Source organism: Hyperolius riggenbachi, chromosome 2 (assembly GCF_040937935.1).
Source record: "Hyperolius riggenbachi isolate aHypRig1 chromosome 2, aHypRig1.pri, whole genome shotgun sequence".
Classification (NCBI taxonomy): Eukaryota; Metazoa; Chordata; class Amphibia; order Anura; family Hyperoliidae; genus Hyperolius; species Hyperolius riggenbachi.
In genome coordinates this window covers 523,447,401-523,461,886 of record NC_090647.1, presented here as the reverse complement: position 1 = coordinate 523,461,886, position 14,486 = coordinate 523,447,401, and positions in this window count along the sequence as shown.

Below are 14,486 nucleotides of genomic sequence, written 5' to 3'. Positions count from 1 at the left end.
TACCTTCCAGAATCATGATCAGCCTTCAGTACAGTCAGCTGCGTATTCATTGTTTCAACTAAAAAGCCAGCCGCTTAGCCATAAGAGCAAAAATACTGTATCTTTTCAATGGTCTTGTGGTTAAAGAGAACCTGTAACCAAGGATTGAACTTCATCTCAATCAGTAGCTGATACCCCCTTTCCCATGACAAATATTTACTTTTTCCCACATAGATCATCAGGGGGGGGTCTGTAGGGCTGATATTGTGGTGAAACTCCTCCCACTGTGTGATGTCATGACCAAGATCCTGAATGTTTGCTGTCCGTGAACCTTGTTGCATTATGGGAAATACCGGCTTTTTTTCCAGCTGCCAAGCAAGCAGTATCTCCCTCTGTGCATAGAACTTTCAGTAATGAACATTCTGTACAGATCACCGGGCAGAACTAAGGATTTCACCGCCAGTGATACATTTCAGAATGTAAATCAGTGAGAGGAAAGATTTTACGCTGACTAAATAATCTATGAATGAATATTGAAAACATTTTTATATTAAATAAATGCAGATTTATTAGTTATGCTTTTTTCACTACATTTCCTCTTTTTCATCTTGGTATACATTCATTGTCCATCATAAGTTTTTTTTTGTACATCTCTCATTTATTAAAGAGACTCTGTAACAAAATTGTCAGCCTTAGTTCTTCTATCCTACAAGTTCCTATGCATGTTCTAATGTGCTCTGGCTTACTGCAGCCTTTCCTAGTTGCACAGTGGCTGTATTATCTCTGTTATATGATCTAATCTTCTCTCCTCTGTTAGCTCTGTCGGGCACAGGCACTCAGGCTGGAATGTGCTGTGCTGCTTGTGATTGAATAGAAGCTATACACACCCTCTCCAGGCCCCCTGCAAGCTCTGTATGAGTCACAGACTCTGCTTATCTGAGCCTATCACAAGCTGTTAGCAGCCATGTCTTTTGTTTGTAAACACTGCCTAAAACTGGCAATTACAAGCCAGGATTGCAGCAGGGAGTGGCAGAAACAGCACAGGGGGGCCCAGGAGAACATAATGAATAGAATGGTATGCTTTTTATTGTAAGAATTTTTGAGTACAGATTCTCTTTAAAGTGGACCTGAACTCAGAACTTCCTCTCTGCTCTAAAATGTAAGCAACAGTATAATAACCTTTAAGGCTAGGTTCACAGTAGGATGTCGTGGAGCTTCGTTATAAGTCTTATAATGCAGCACTGCAATAAGAAGTATATGCAACGTTTACTGTGCGACGTTAGTGTTGCATGGTAACGTGTAGCGTTATTGGTAATGCACTACTGCAATGCGTTACCTCTACATGCACACATTACCAGGTACAGGGAAGCATACTTTTCATTGCCTGTATGCTTCACTGTACCTCCTGAATGCGACTGTAACGCAGCGTTAATGTGTGTTACCAATTTTTTGTTGCGTTGCAACTTTAACATTGCATCACAATGCAACGTCCTACTGGGAAACTAGCCTAAAAGAAAAACATTTCTTTGTTACAGTTGATACAAATCCTGCACTAAATCTGCAGTGTTTCTACTTTCTGCTTTCATGCAAGCTGACAGAAGATTAATATCCTATGTTTTTCAATTAACTCTCTGCCGTGGCTATCAGCTAATACAGTTGAGGGATCTATTTACAACTTGTAATTAGTCACAGTTGAGGGGGAAATAGACAGATAACCTCTCTAAATACATACAGGGTGCATTGCTCTATGTTTGTCTATGTTTTCCTTCTGTCCTGTGCAAGAGTTCAGGCCCACGTTAAAGGATACCCAAAGTGACATGTGACATGATGAGATAGACATGTGTATGTACAGTGCCTAGCACCCAAATAACTATGCTGTGTTCCTTTTTTTCTTTCTCTGCCTGAAAGAGTTAAACATCAGGTATGTAAGTGGCTGACTCAGTCCTGACTCAGACAGGAAGTGACTACAGTGTGACCCTCACTGATAAGAAATTCCCCTTTTTATCTCTTTCTTGCTCTCATGAGCCATTTTCTGCTAGGAAAGTGTTTTATGGTTGGAATTTCTTATCAGTGAGGGTCACACTGTAGTCACTTCCTGTCTGAGTCAGGACTGGGTCAGCCACTTACATACCTGATATTTAACTCTTTCAGGCAGAGAAAGAAAAAAAGGAACACAGCATAGTTATTTGTGTGCTAGGTACTGTACATACACATGTCTATCTCATCATGTCACATGTCACTTCGGGTATCCTTTAACTACCTGCGGACCGAGCGAGTATGAATCTACGGCGGGCAGGGGGCGCTGCGGTCCTGACCGGACGTAAACTCTACGTCCCATTGACCGCACGCCCCAGCCCGTCCGCATCGCTCGGTCCGCTCTGCCCCCGCCGCAATGTGATGCCCTGCCGCCTCTATCATGGCAGAGCACTGTGAGCCGGGCAGGAGCCGTTTTCATTGGCTCCTGGCCCTGTCATTACTGTAAGCCGTTCCCATTGGCTTACATGGAATGACAGGGTCAGGAGCCAATGAAAGCGGCTCCTGACAGACGCACAGCGCTCTGCGGTCATAGCGACAGCAGAGAGAGCAGCCTGCGGCGGGGACAGAGCGGCGTGTCCGGCAGGAGTGACAAATTATTGCGGCGATTCGTCGGGAAGTGGCGGTTTGCTGGACCAGCACCCTCTGGACCTTAAGAGGGCAGAGAGGGTGCTGGTCCCGAAGGGGTTAAAGTGGATTTTGTTTTTCTCTTACTTACTGTGTATGCTTCATTGAAATAATGAAAGGAAAGGAAGGATAAAACATCAGTTGCATAACTTCAATGAGTTTTTACTTCTAAAGTGGTGACAATGGCTTAATTGAAATCCATGGCATTTTGAAAAGACGGAGGTGCTGGACTCATTGTCCTAAAGACGTCAGGCATCTTGCCTTATAATCTTCTCAGCCCACGTACCAGAGAACTGGGTCCAAAGTAATTTAACTTAAATGAAATGTGAAGTAAGCGCAGGTAATAGAGACAGAGCAAACCGAGAAAAACTGCACAATCAGAGGCAACCTACAGAATACTGAATGTCTAGAATTTCAGTAGTTCCAAAGAACTGATGCAGAACTAATAAGGCAATGTGGAATCGGCTAATGGAAAGCTAAACCGTCTACCACATAAGAGGACCAAGACGACTGAAAAGATCAAAGGGAGGAATTCATTAAGGAATCTATTAGCAACTACAGGTGATCAATGAGATGCAAATTTTTTTTCAACTTCATGCAAGCTGTGTTGCAATTTTGTATACAGATTGAAATTGGACCAATCAATTCAAATTGACAGCATCTGCATTTGATTGTTGTGCTTTGAGTCCTAAAGCACTTCACAAATGTAATTGTATTGTTATTGTTTGAAAGTTCTAAGCCTTTAACCACCCTGGCATTCTATTAAGATCGCCAGGGCGGCTGCGGGAGGGTTTTGGGCTCGAGCGGCTGGGGGGACCCTCTTTCGCCGCTGCATGCGGCTGATCGCCGCGCTGCGGCGGCGATCAGGTAGCACACGCGGCTGGCAAAGTGCCGGCTGCGTGTGCTGCTTTTTATTTGATCAAAATCAGCCTAGCAGGGCCTGAGCGGCACCCTCCGGCCATATCGCTAAGATGGTTAAAGAGACTCTGTACTAAAAAAAGGGTCCCAATGAGGCTTCCCCCTCCCCTGTAGCTGCAGGCAGTCCAGCGCTGGCTCTCCCGAAGTCTCCCGCAATCCAGGCTCAACAAGCCTGACAAGGCTTATTATATTTACCTTCCCGGCTCCAACGGGGGCACTGTTGCGGCTCTCAGCATGGAAATAGACAGAAATAGACGATCTTTGTCGGGTCCGCTCTACTGCGCAGGCGCAGGAGACTTGCGCCTGCGCAATAGAGAGGACCGACAGCAATCGGCTATTTACGCCTATCTCCGAGCGGAGAGCCAATACTGCTCTTGCGCTGGAGCCAGGAAGGTAAATATTTACATTACCGCTGTTCGGAGGGGCACAGCGAGACCACCACCGGTGGGACACAGGAGGACGGGGGAAGCCTTGATAGGATCCTGAGGCTTCCCCCACTCGAGGTGAGTACCCTCCAGGGGAAATTTCTTTAGTTACAGGGTTTCTATAAACAGAGGTGAGCTGAGCAGTACAGACGGGGTCCCAAGCGATCAAACCTCCCCGGACCCTAACTCACAAGCTTTATCCCGAAGGGGCCCAGGTAGCCTCCCTAAATAGCCAGGTGCTGCCTGGGAGTGAGCACTTTCCATTTTTTGTGGTTTGTGTTTTTGAGTGTAGAGTAAGTGGTCTTCTTGATGAGAAGGGCACTTACGGGCTATTTGTACCCTTTTGAGTTGTAATGTGTGAGTGGGGGTCCCAGGCAGTGTGAGTGCTTGGGACCCCGGCTATACTGCTTACCTTTATTTGAAAGCTTTTTATCCTTGCCAGGGTGTAGATTTCAATCTTCCATCATCATGCACTTCTACCAATATGTCCAATCTGTCGTTGCTAAACTCAGCTATCTAATGACAGCTGAGTTTCATGCACCAGTTGGGAGACAATTTCATTGGCTCCTGGGCAAAGCCGGATTTCTGGAAAGGCCACCAAGGTCCAGGCCTTGTGTGGCAGTTGGCCAAGGGGTGGCTGGACATGGAAGAGTGATTGCTGCATATGGAAGAAGAGGCTGCAAATTGAATAGTAAGGTTGCAAATAAGGAGCAACATATAGAAAATTTGAGGGCTACTGCCCAAGGGATTTGTATAGAACTGGAGGAGGCTGCTGTACATGGATGATAGACATGGAAGAGGGGGCTGAACAAGAAATAGAAGGGGGTGATGCACATGGAAGAGAAGCTGCAAGAAATTTGGCCTTGGAGCTGAAAAAAAAATCCAACCTTACTCCTTGCCCTGTGATCTGTTGTTTAACCACTTTACCACCACAGGTGCATATATCTACGCTCCTTTTGACATCCTTTCCCCACCAGGAGTGTAGATATACGAACCCTGCTGCTACCGCCGCTGTCCGCGCTCCCGCTTGCTCGTGCGCGCGCTCCCATGCTCGTGCACGCCGCCGACCTCCCACACTCCCCAGATTTTTTTTTTTTGTAATTAAAAAAAAAAATTACAATAAAAAAAAAACATAAATAATTACCTTTGGGACTGAACTCTTTAAATATTTATGTCAAGAGAGTATAACACTGTAACTTTATAAACTATGGACTTGTAATTAGGGATGGACGCAAAACTGAAAAAAATGCACCTTTGTTTCCCGCTCGCTCGTGCGCGCGTTCCCGCGCTTGTGCACGCCGACGGCCGCTCGCCCAGAGATCAATGAATGGGAGAAACCATTCCCGTTTGTTGATCTAAGCCCCCCAGCAATGATCGGCTGCTTCTATGAGAAGCAGCGCGATCACTGTGAAAAAAAAAAGTTTCCCAGCCTCGTACTTCCTGTAAGCGTACTTCCGACGCTTACAGGATGCATTCACAAAAAGTTACTGTGGCCATCTTGTGGCCAAAAAGTAAAACTACATCCAAAAGCATTTTTCATATACAAATACATAGATTTACATTATAAATTAACTCATTACCTCCCACACTCCCCAATTTTTTTTTTAATAAAAAAAAAAATGACAATAAAAAAAAATACATAAATAGTTACCTTTGGGACTGAACTCTTTAAATATTTATGTCAAGAGGGTATAACACTGTAACTTTATAAACTATGGGCTTGTAATTAGGGATGGATGCAAAACTGAAAAAAATGCACCTTTATTTCCAAATAAAATATTGGCGCCAAACATTGTGATAGGGACATAATTAAAATGGTGTAATAACCAGGAAAAATGAGCAAATACATTTAATGGGTTTTAATTACAGTAGCATGCATTATTTAAAAACTATAATGGCCGAAAATCGAAAAATAATGATTTTTTCCCAAATGTTTTCCTATTTTCCCATTAAAACACATTTAGAATAAAATAATTCTTGGCATAATGTCCCACCTAAAGAAAGCCTAATTGGTGGCGAAAAAAAACAAGATATAGTTCATTTCATTGCAATAAGTAATAATAAAGTTATAGACAAATGAATGGAAGAAGCGCTGAAAGGTGAAAATTGCTCTGGTGCTCAAGGGGTAAAACCCCTCAGTGGTGAAGTGGTTAAGAATCCTCACTAAACATCACACATTAACCAGAACAGACAGAAGCAAATGCAACACAGCACATTGACAAAGGCTTACAAGTTATTTAAGTGTTTTTGGTATAGCATTGTTGTTCACAAAGCTCTCTAATTAGGTGGCATATTCACAATATAGTGGTAAAAATATTGTGTTCAGATACAGCAAATTGTACCAATACTTCCACAAGCTCTGTAGTGTGCATTGAGTAATTAGCATTGCCCGGCTGTGTTCCGCAGGTAACGCGTACAATGCTCGCTACATAGTGAATATGCCCCTAGGTTAGTTTGGGTATCTTTGGGCATATTGTACTTTGATATGCTGAGGTAAAACCTTCCAGGAGGTATTTATAAAATGTGAGACAGATAGCTCCACTAATACCATGCGACGAAAGGAATGAGTTCAAGTGATATGTGCACCTACTCCCTCCAACCACTAGAGTACAGTGTGACAATAAGAGACTTTACTCAAGATTGCAAAAAGCCTTCAGGCTGGGTGCACTCTTGGCAATGCGGAAAAGGTCGCGTTTTACTGCATAAGCGTTTGTGCGTTTTTACTGCATTTTGCATGCTTTTTCTGTGTGTTTGTGTTTTCCTTTTTTCCTGAACATGCATTTTTCTTGCATTGGGCATGCGTTTTAATGCATTTGTGGTTCGCATATACAAAACACATATGGGTTTTGCATGCGTTTTATGCAAATCACTAAGAAGACAACTGGAAACGGAAATACATAAGAACATATTTTTTTTAAAAAGCATATAAATACGCATATAAAACGCATACAAAACAAATTACATTGCGTCACCATTGACTTTTATTATGTGTGTTTTGGATGCGTTTTTGAAAAACATGCAACAAAACCAGCGGTTTTAAAAATGCATATTACAAAATGCATACCCATGCGTTTTTTATGCGGCCCATTGAGTAACATTTTACGCATAAACGCTGTGTTTTACGCAACGCTAGCGTTTCTGCTAAGTGTGTTCCTAGCCTAAGTCTGTCCACAAAATGTCAACCTCTAGTGGCCTCTAGTGGCTGTGAGAAAAAAATAGCCACACTTCTTCAAGATACTAGTCCCAGATAGAGACGTTGCGAACGGTTCCCGAACAGTTCGCCGGCGGACATCTCTGAATCTATGGGCCTTGTACTACTTCCGGGTCGCTATGACCCGGAGTAGTACGCCTGTGCTGGCCCAGCAGTGCGCGCCCTAGATCACGCTCCTGTTGCCGGGCACTTTCTGTGCATGTAATTAATGTCCAGCGCTGTGTAATATGTTGGCGCTTTATAAATACAATAAATAATAATAATGTGCGTGACGTCATGAGTGACGTCACGCTCATGCGCAGAGAGTGCCCGGCAACAGGAGCGCGATATAGGATGCGCACCGCCGGGCCAGCGCAGGCGTACTACTCCGGGTCATAGCGACCCGGAAGTAGTACAAGGCCCAGGGAGATTCGCCCGGCGAACAGTTCGGGCCATCTCCAGTCCCAGATAATAGAGCAGCTGATCTCTGCAATAAAATGATAAACACTCATTCATTGTTGATCCTGCTCTTATTGCTGGGAAAAAGGGAAGTTGCTGGAAGAACTCTGTCTGCCCTGCTCCCCTGTAGTGATGCGTCACTGTGGTAATGGCTAAAACATAGCTTCTAAACGGGCTGTATTACGCAGCTTTCACTGTTTCAAACATGCTTATAGTCCAGGCCTGGGCAAACTTTTACACGGAGCGGGCTGCATGCTGCCTAAAACACTTTCCCTCCCTACCTGCAGAGCAACGAGAGGATGATAAGGGGTAAATACACACCTGATCGCTGATTCCTCCGTCCTGTCTCCATAGCTACAGGGCGCCACTTGACACACCGTCAACACATACCAGCATATTACATGCTGGCTGCCAGCGCGTAATACACTGGTACATCCTGACAGCATGTCATGTGATGCCCTGTAGCCATGGAGACGCAAAGCTGGAATTAGTGACCAAGTGAGTTTTAACCCACTCTTATCGCCCGCTCGTGACTCTGCAGGGGGAGGTGTAGAGGAATCCCGCTGTCTATCGGCAGGCCAGATTTACAGCGCATGTGGGCCGTAGTTTGCCCAGTGCTCTTTTAGTCACTGTGTCTGATAATAAGTTTGGGCCAGTGAAATCTGTGCAGTTTGGACCATTTTGCTTTGACACTTATTTTGAATTATTATTTTTAATCATACATTGGAATAAGTACAAAAAGTTTAGTGGTGGGAGTTTCATCCCACTTTATAAGAGGATAAGAGGCGAATGTGACAAATAAGGACAAATCACTTTGAATAACACAGATTAGCTGCCAATGAATTCTTTCACTGTACAAATCTTCAGTGCTGTAAGCTGGACAGTGACACAGTTGGATTCATTCATTGGCAAAAGACAAAAGCTGGGGTGGGGGGGCGACAATAATTGTTGACCACACAATAGCACTTGAAGGAAGAATATAGCAACAGGAATTCCTTTGTCATTCAGTGTGTGACCGAGTCATTTGAAGGATGAAATATGAGCAGCTCAGGAAATTAATAATGACCTCCATTCTTTTGTATTCTCGTTCGGTGACATTCAGAAGCCAAAACGCTGGCATATTCCGCAAATCAGATCACTGGCAGACACAAAGCAGCACTTGTGAAATCCCTGTGACATCATGGGCTCAGGCAGACAGCAGCGGAGTCCCGGTGACCTCCTCCCCGTCCCAATGAAAGAACCATCTCTGGACGAGAAAAGGGACTTTTCTGGTGCTTTTCCAAGAGGCAAAGTTGAAATATGAACTTCAGTAACAATAAGTACATTGGCAGTTTGAAAAAACAAAAAGCAATTTAAATAGTTGCAATAAGGTTGTCGTAGACATTTAACAAGCCTGATTGTCCTATATTTATGCTTTAAGGTGGCCACTAATGATCAAATTTCTAGCGAAAAATCATTTGAGAGATCAGAAATTCTGATCGGACGAAAAATCGTTCACTACACCATCAACTAACCAATCATTGCTTCCTATCTACCACGACCACCGAGAAAATCCAAATTTTCGTTCGACGAAAATTCATTCGGGCGACATTTTTTTCACTCGTTCATAATCGATTGTGTCCACCAATGGAGATTATTTACAACCAATCCGATCAGAATTTCTCGATTTTTCGCTAGAAATTGGACCGTTAGTGGCCAGCTTTAGACTAAACTTAAAGAGGAACTGTAACCAAGGATTGAACTTCATCCCAATCAGTAGCTGATACCCCCTTTCCATGATAAATATTTACCTGTTCTTGAATAGATCATCAGGGCGGTCTGTATGGCTTATATTGTGGTGAAAGCCCTCCCACAGTGTGATGTCAAGACCATGGCCCTGACAGTGTCCTGTCTGTGAACCTTGTTGTATTGTGGGAAATAAGAGCTGTCTCCAATTGCCAAGGAAGCAGCATATCCCTATGTGCATATGTATATACTTAGATTTTGCATTGTCAGGGGGTGTGGTTATAAATAATGGCATTTGGTTCTGTCTGTTTTTTCATGCCTGCCAGCAGTAAAGATGATTATGTGCAGGCTGATTGTGGATCAACAATATGAACACAGTGCTATACACCCCATTTACATTTCCCCATTCATCGTCAGGCATTATATTTCCTTTTCAAAATGCCTGTTGCATCATTTGTTACATAGATGGGCAATAACACTAACAGCACTGAAAGCACTTATGCACCTGTTTACAGTATATGTACCCCTGACAAAGCCTCTTTTTTTTCAAATGGGGTGAAACATGTTGGATTGTGGTGGGATGATGTGTTTGCACTTACGTGGTAACATTATTCTGATCTTGGCTAGAGGGCTAATACATTTATGTCAGGCTGATTGATAATCATTCTACTGACATGTGGCCTGTTACTTTAACCTACCCAGAGTGCTATTCAAGCCCCCTGCAGCTGTCCGGTGCCCTCACCGTGTCCCTCTGATCCTTGTGTCCCTGTCGGCAGCCACTTCCGGTTTTGCCATCAGGACCCAACAGGCTGGGAACGCGAATGATTCTTCGCGTTCTCAGCCACAATTGCGCCCTCTATGCTGCTATATACTTCATCAGAGGCGGGACAAGGTCCTCCAGCACCCAAGGCTGAGACACCAAAGTGCGCCCCTCCATCCCTCCCACCCCAGCTGTCACACACTGATTGTTATTAGACTAAGAGGCGCCACAGGGCCCACAACCTCCCCAACACCTTCATCTCTAGTTATCTGGCTTGCAGTCACTGCTGTGTATCCCCTTTTCTTATTTCTTTCTGCTTCAAACACAATTAGGAATGACAGCTGAATGAATTGTGCTCCCCCTCCTACACTGTGCCCTGAGGCTGGAGCCTCTCCAGCCTATGCCTCGGCCCGGCCCTGTACTTCATGCTATATGCTATAGCAGCATAGAGGGCGCAATTGTGTCGGTTCCTGACGGCAAAACCGGAAGTGGCTGCCGGCGGGGACACGAGGATCGGAGGGACACAGCGAGGGCACCGGACAGCTGCAGGGGGCTATTGGAAGCCCCAAGTGAGTAAAACTCTCTTTTTTTTTCGACTTAAGGATCACTTTAAGTATTTATTAAAAGTTAATTTTTAATTCTTCTATAGAAAGTATAAAATTGTGTTTTGCTTAGAATCAGATTCTGTGTTGTCAAATTAGTATTGGTCAGGAAGGCCTAATTAGGATTAGACACATGTTTATCCTACTACTTTTCACCTTAGATTCACTTTAGAAGCATGATTGTTTTTGTGTTGCTGAGCAGTCTTGGGAAGTTTTACTGTGGTTATCAGCCGGTCATGTTTTTTTTATAATTGTTCAACGCTGTTCACACAGATTATTCACTGACATCTGCATTTATAACATTGGATCAAAAGGAATTTTATTACTTGGAGTATTTGAGAAAAATAAAAATGACCGCAGACGAGTTGACTTTTTGGCACGCTCTGCACTTTTCCTGTGTTCATTTTGGGCTTTCCTGTGAGAAAAGTGTGGAGTTTCTTATCCTTTCCATAAAATGTAACACTTGGTAGGGTAAGGGTCAACTTTTATTACTGACCAGCCTTTTTCTAAGTTCATAAATGCTGTGTAAGCGTACGTCTATAGACTCATGACTTTATTGATTTCAAGGGACTATATAATGTTCTTTCTATCACTCTTATATTCTAGACTCGTACCTTTTAATCCTATTTCACTTAACCTGACTGTGATCCTCCAAACCTAAGGGCTTATTCACACTACAGAGTGCATACACAAACGCGATTTCGTGTATGCGTTGCCATCGTGCGGCCAACACACAGAATACAAATTGTGGTGCGCTAGGAGCGCAGACGTTGGCAGCCAACTAATCAGGAGAATGTGTGCGTTGTGCGATTAGATGTTCCCAGAAGCGTTACATCGTATTACATCGTAACGCATGGGAACGCACACCTGTAATGTGAATGGTAACAGGAAAGTCTATGGACTTTCATGTTGCCATGTAAATCGTACACTATGTGCGTTGCGTCAAAACTGACAGCGCAGCACATAGTGTGAATGAGCCCTAAGCTAAATACTCACCTAACGACGTAGGAAGATGGATCACAGGGACGTCCCCTGATGACGAGCATTCTCTGATTCATCTTCCTGCCAATGGGTACACGTGACGTCGTGCAACAGCACATGACGGGTGGGAATGAGAGATCAAGCGATTTTGGAACTTTGTGCGGGAGTCGTCGGGTATTTTAAAGATCCAATCTGCAGTAATGATTGCTATCAGCGCGGGTCGCCAAACTTTGTTTGTGCAATTGTGCGCCTGTACCCGCGTTGCATGATCATGGAAATTATTGCTTGGACCACAAGAAAAGTTGGAAAAGTCAGCTAGAGGGTGGGGGCCTTAAAGAGGCACTCCAGTGAAAATAATGTAATAATTATTTTAGTATTTATATAGCGCCAACATCTTCCACAGCGCTGTGCAGAGTATATATAGTCTTGTCACTAACTGTCCCTCGAAGGAGCTCACAATCTAGTCCCTACCATAGGGCAGCACGGTGGCGTAGTGGTTAGCTCTCTCGCCTTGCAGCACTGGGTCCCTGGTTCGAATCCCAGCCAGGGCACTATCTGCAAAGAGTTTGTATGTTCTCTCTGTGTCTGCGTGGGTTTCCTCCGGGCACTCCGGTTTCCTCCCACATTCCAAAAACATACAGATAAGTTAATTGTCTCCCCCTAAAAAATTGGCCCTAGACTACAGTACTTACACTACATAATATAGACATATGGCAATGGTAGGGATTAGATTGTGAGCTCCTTTGAGGGACAGTTAGTGACAAGACAATATATATATATATACACTGTACAGCGCTGCGTAATATGTCGGCGCTATATAAATACTAAATAATAATAATAATAATAAATAGTCATATGTCTATATTGTATGTGTTGTAGTCTAAGGCCAATTTAGGGGGGAAGCCAATTAACTTATTTGTATGTTTTTGGAATGTGGGAGAAAACCAGAGTGCCCAGAGGAAACGCACGCAGACACAAGGAGAACATACAAACTCCTTGCAGATGTTGAACTGCCTGGGATACAAACCGGGGACCCAGCGATGCAAGGCGAGAGCGCTAACCACTACACCACCGTGCTGCCCGTAAGAAAAGTGCTTCATTTTTACAATAATTATGTATTCATGAGTTAGTCAGTGTTTGCTCATTGTAAAATTGTTCCTCTCCCTGATTTACATTCTGCCATTTATCACATGGTGACATTTTTTACTGCTGGCAGATGATGTCAGTGGAAGGAGATCCTGATTGCTTTTTTGGCAGTTGGAAACAGCTGTTATTTCTCACAATGCAACAAGGCTCCCACAGTGTGATGTCCGAACCAAGGTCCTGACATCACACTGTGGGAGGGGTTTCACCAAAATATCAGCCATACAGAGCCCCCTGATAATGCATCTGTGAAAAGGAAAAGATTTATCATGGGAAAGGGGGTATCAACTACTGATTGGGATGAAGTTTAATTCTTGGTTACGGTTTCTCTTTAACCTCCCTGGCATTCAATGTCCCCAGGATTTCTGTACAAAAAGTTATCAAATTAAATTTCATAAACTTTTTTTCCCCCTGTAACTTGCCAAAATGTGTGAAGCAAGGGTCTAGTATACAGTGCAGGTTAGTATTGATGTGTATGCACATTAATGCTGTTCACAGCATGTTTTTTTGTATGGACGTGTATATCCGTCAATACCACTAGGGAGGTGAAGGCCTCTTTTACATGAGAGACTGAAGGCAGTGAATTCACCACTTTTCAGCTGCTGCCGTGCTCTGGCCGGGTGCTTGCTAGAGCTAAACATGGGCGATGGGGAGTTGCCTCCCCGATTGTTTGAACTTGGCCCCAGGGTGCTTAGAAGCAACATGCCCCAGTTTTTATTTATTTTATTATTTGTTGATTGATTTATGTTTGCTGCTTATTTACACACCAAAATAAGCTACTGCTTTATGTAGAGAGCTGATCACATGTAGAGAGCTTCCCATCTCAGCCTGAATCTATGCAGTCCTTAAAGGGACACTTAAGCCAGAAAAAAAAATGAGTTTTACTCACGTGAGGCTTCTACCAGCCCCCTGCAGCAGTCCTGTGCCCTCACAGCCACTCACTAATCCTCTGGTCCCCTGCTGCCAGCTAGATTCGTTTTTGCCGACAGGCCCGGACACGCGTAGACCCGGACACTAATATAAGGGCCCGACAGGCCCGGACACTAATATAAGGAGTTACACACACACAATGGGCCATGTGCAATTCACTTTTTCACCTGAGTTTTCTCCTAGGTGAAATTTTCAAATGTGTCAATAAAATGCCTTTTAAACAACCAGCAAGCAAATAAATACTCGCAATAATTTTGATAGTACCTTTTCACTTACTTTTTGGCACTTTTACAATTACAAAGTGCTAAAAAGTTTTTATAAATCGAAGATGAAACATTTTCTCCAAGGAGAAAACTCAGGTGAAAAAGCAAATTGCATATGGCCCAATGGCCTCAATTCACTAAACTTATCTCCTGTCTTTAATAACTCTTCTAGAGTTGTTACCATGGTGATAAGGCATGTAGTATTCAGGAAACATTTTACCTCAGGCAAGCCTAAAGTTAACTCTTCTGTCTTTAAATTAACTCTCCAATCCTTAAAATAACTCCAGAGTTAAAGACAGGCTGTTAATTAGCTGCATGTGAAAATAACTACAGAGGAGGTAAATTAACTACAGAGGAGGTATATTAACTACAGGAGAGGTAACTTAAGGAATGAAGAGGTAAGATAACTCTCTCACTATGTGGAGGTAAGTTTTCTCTTGCCTTATTATC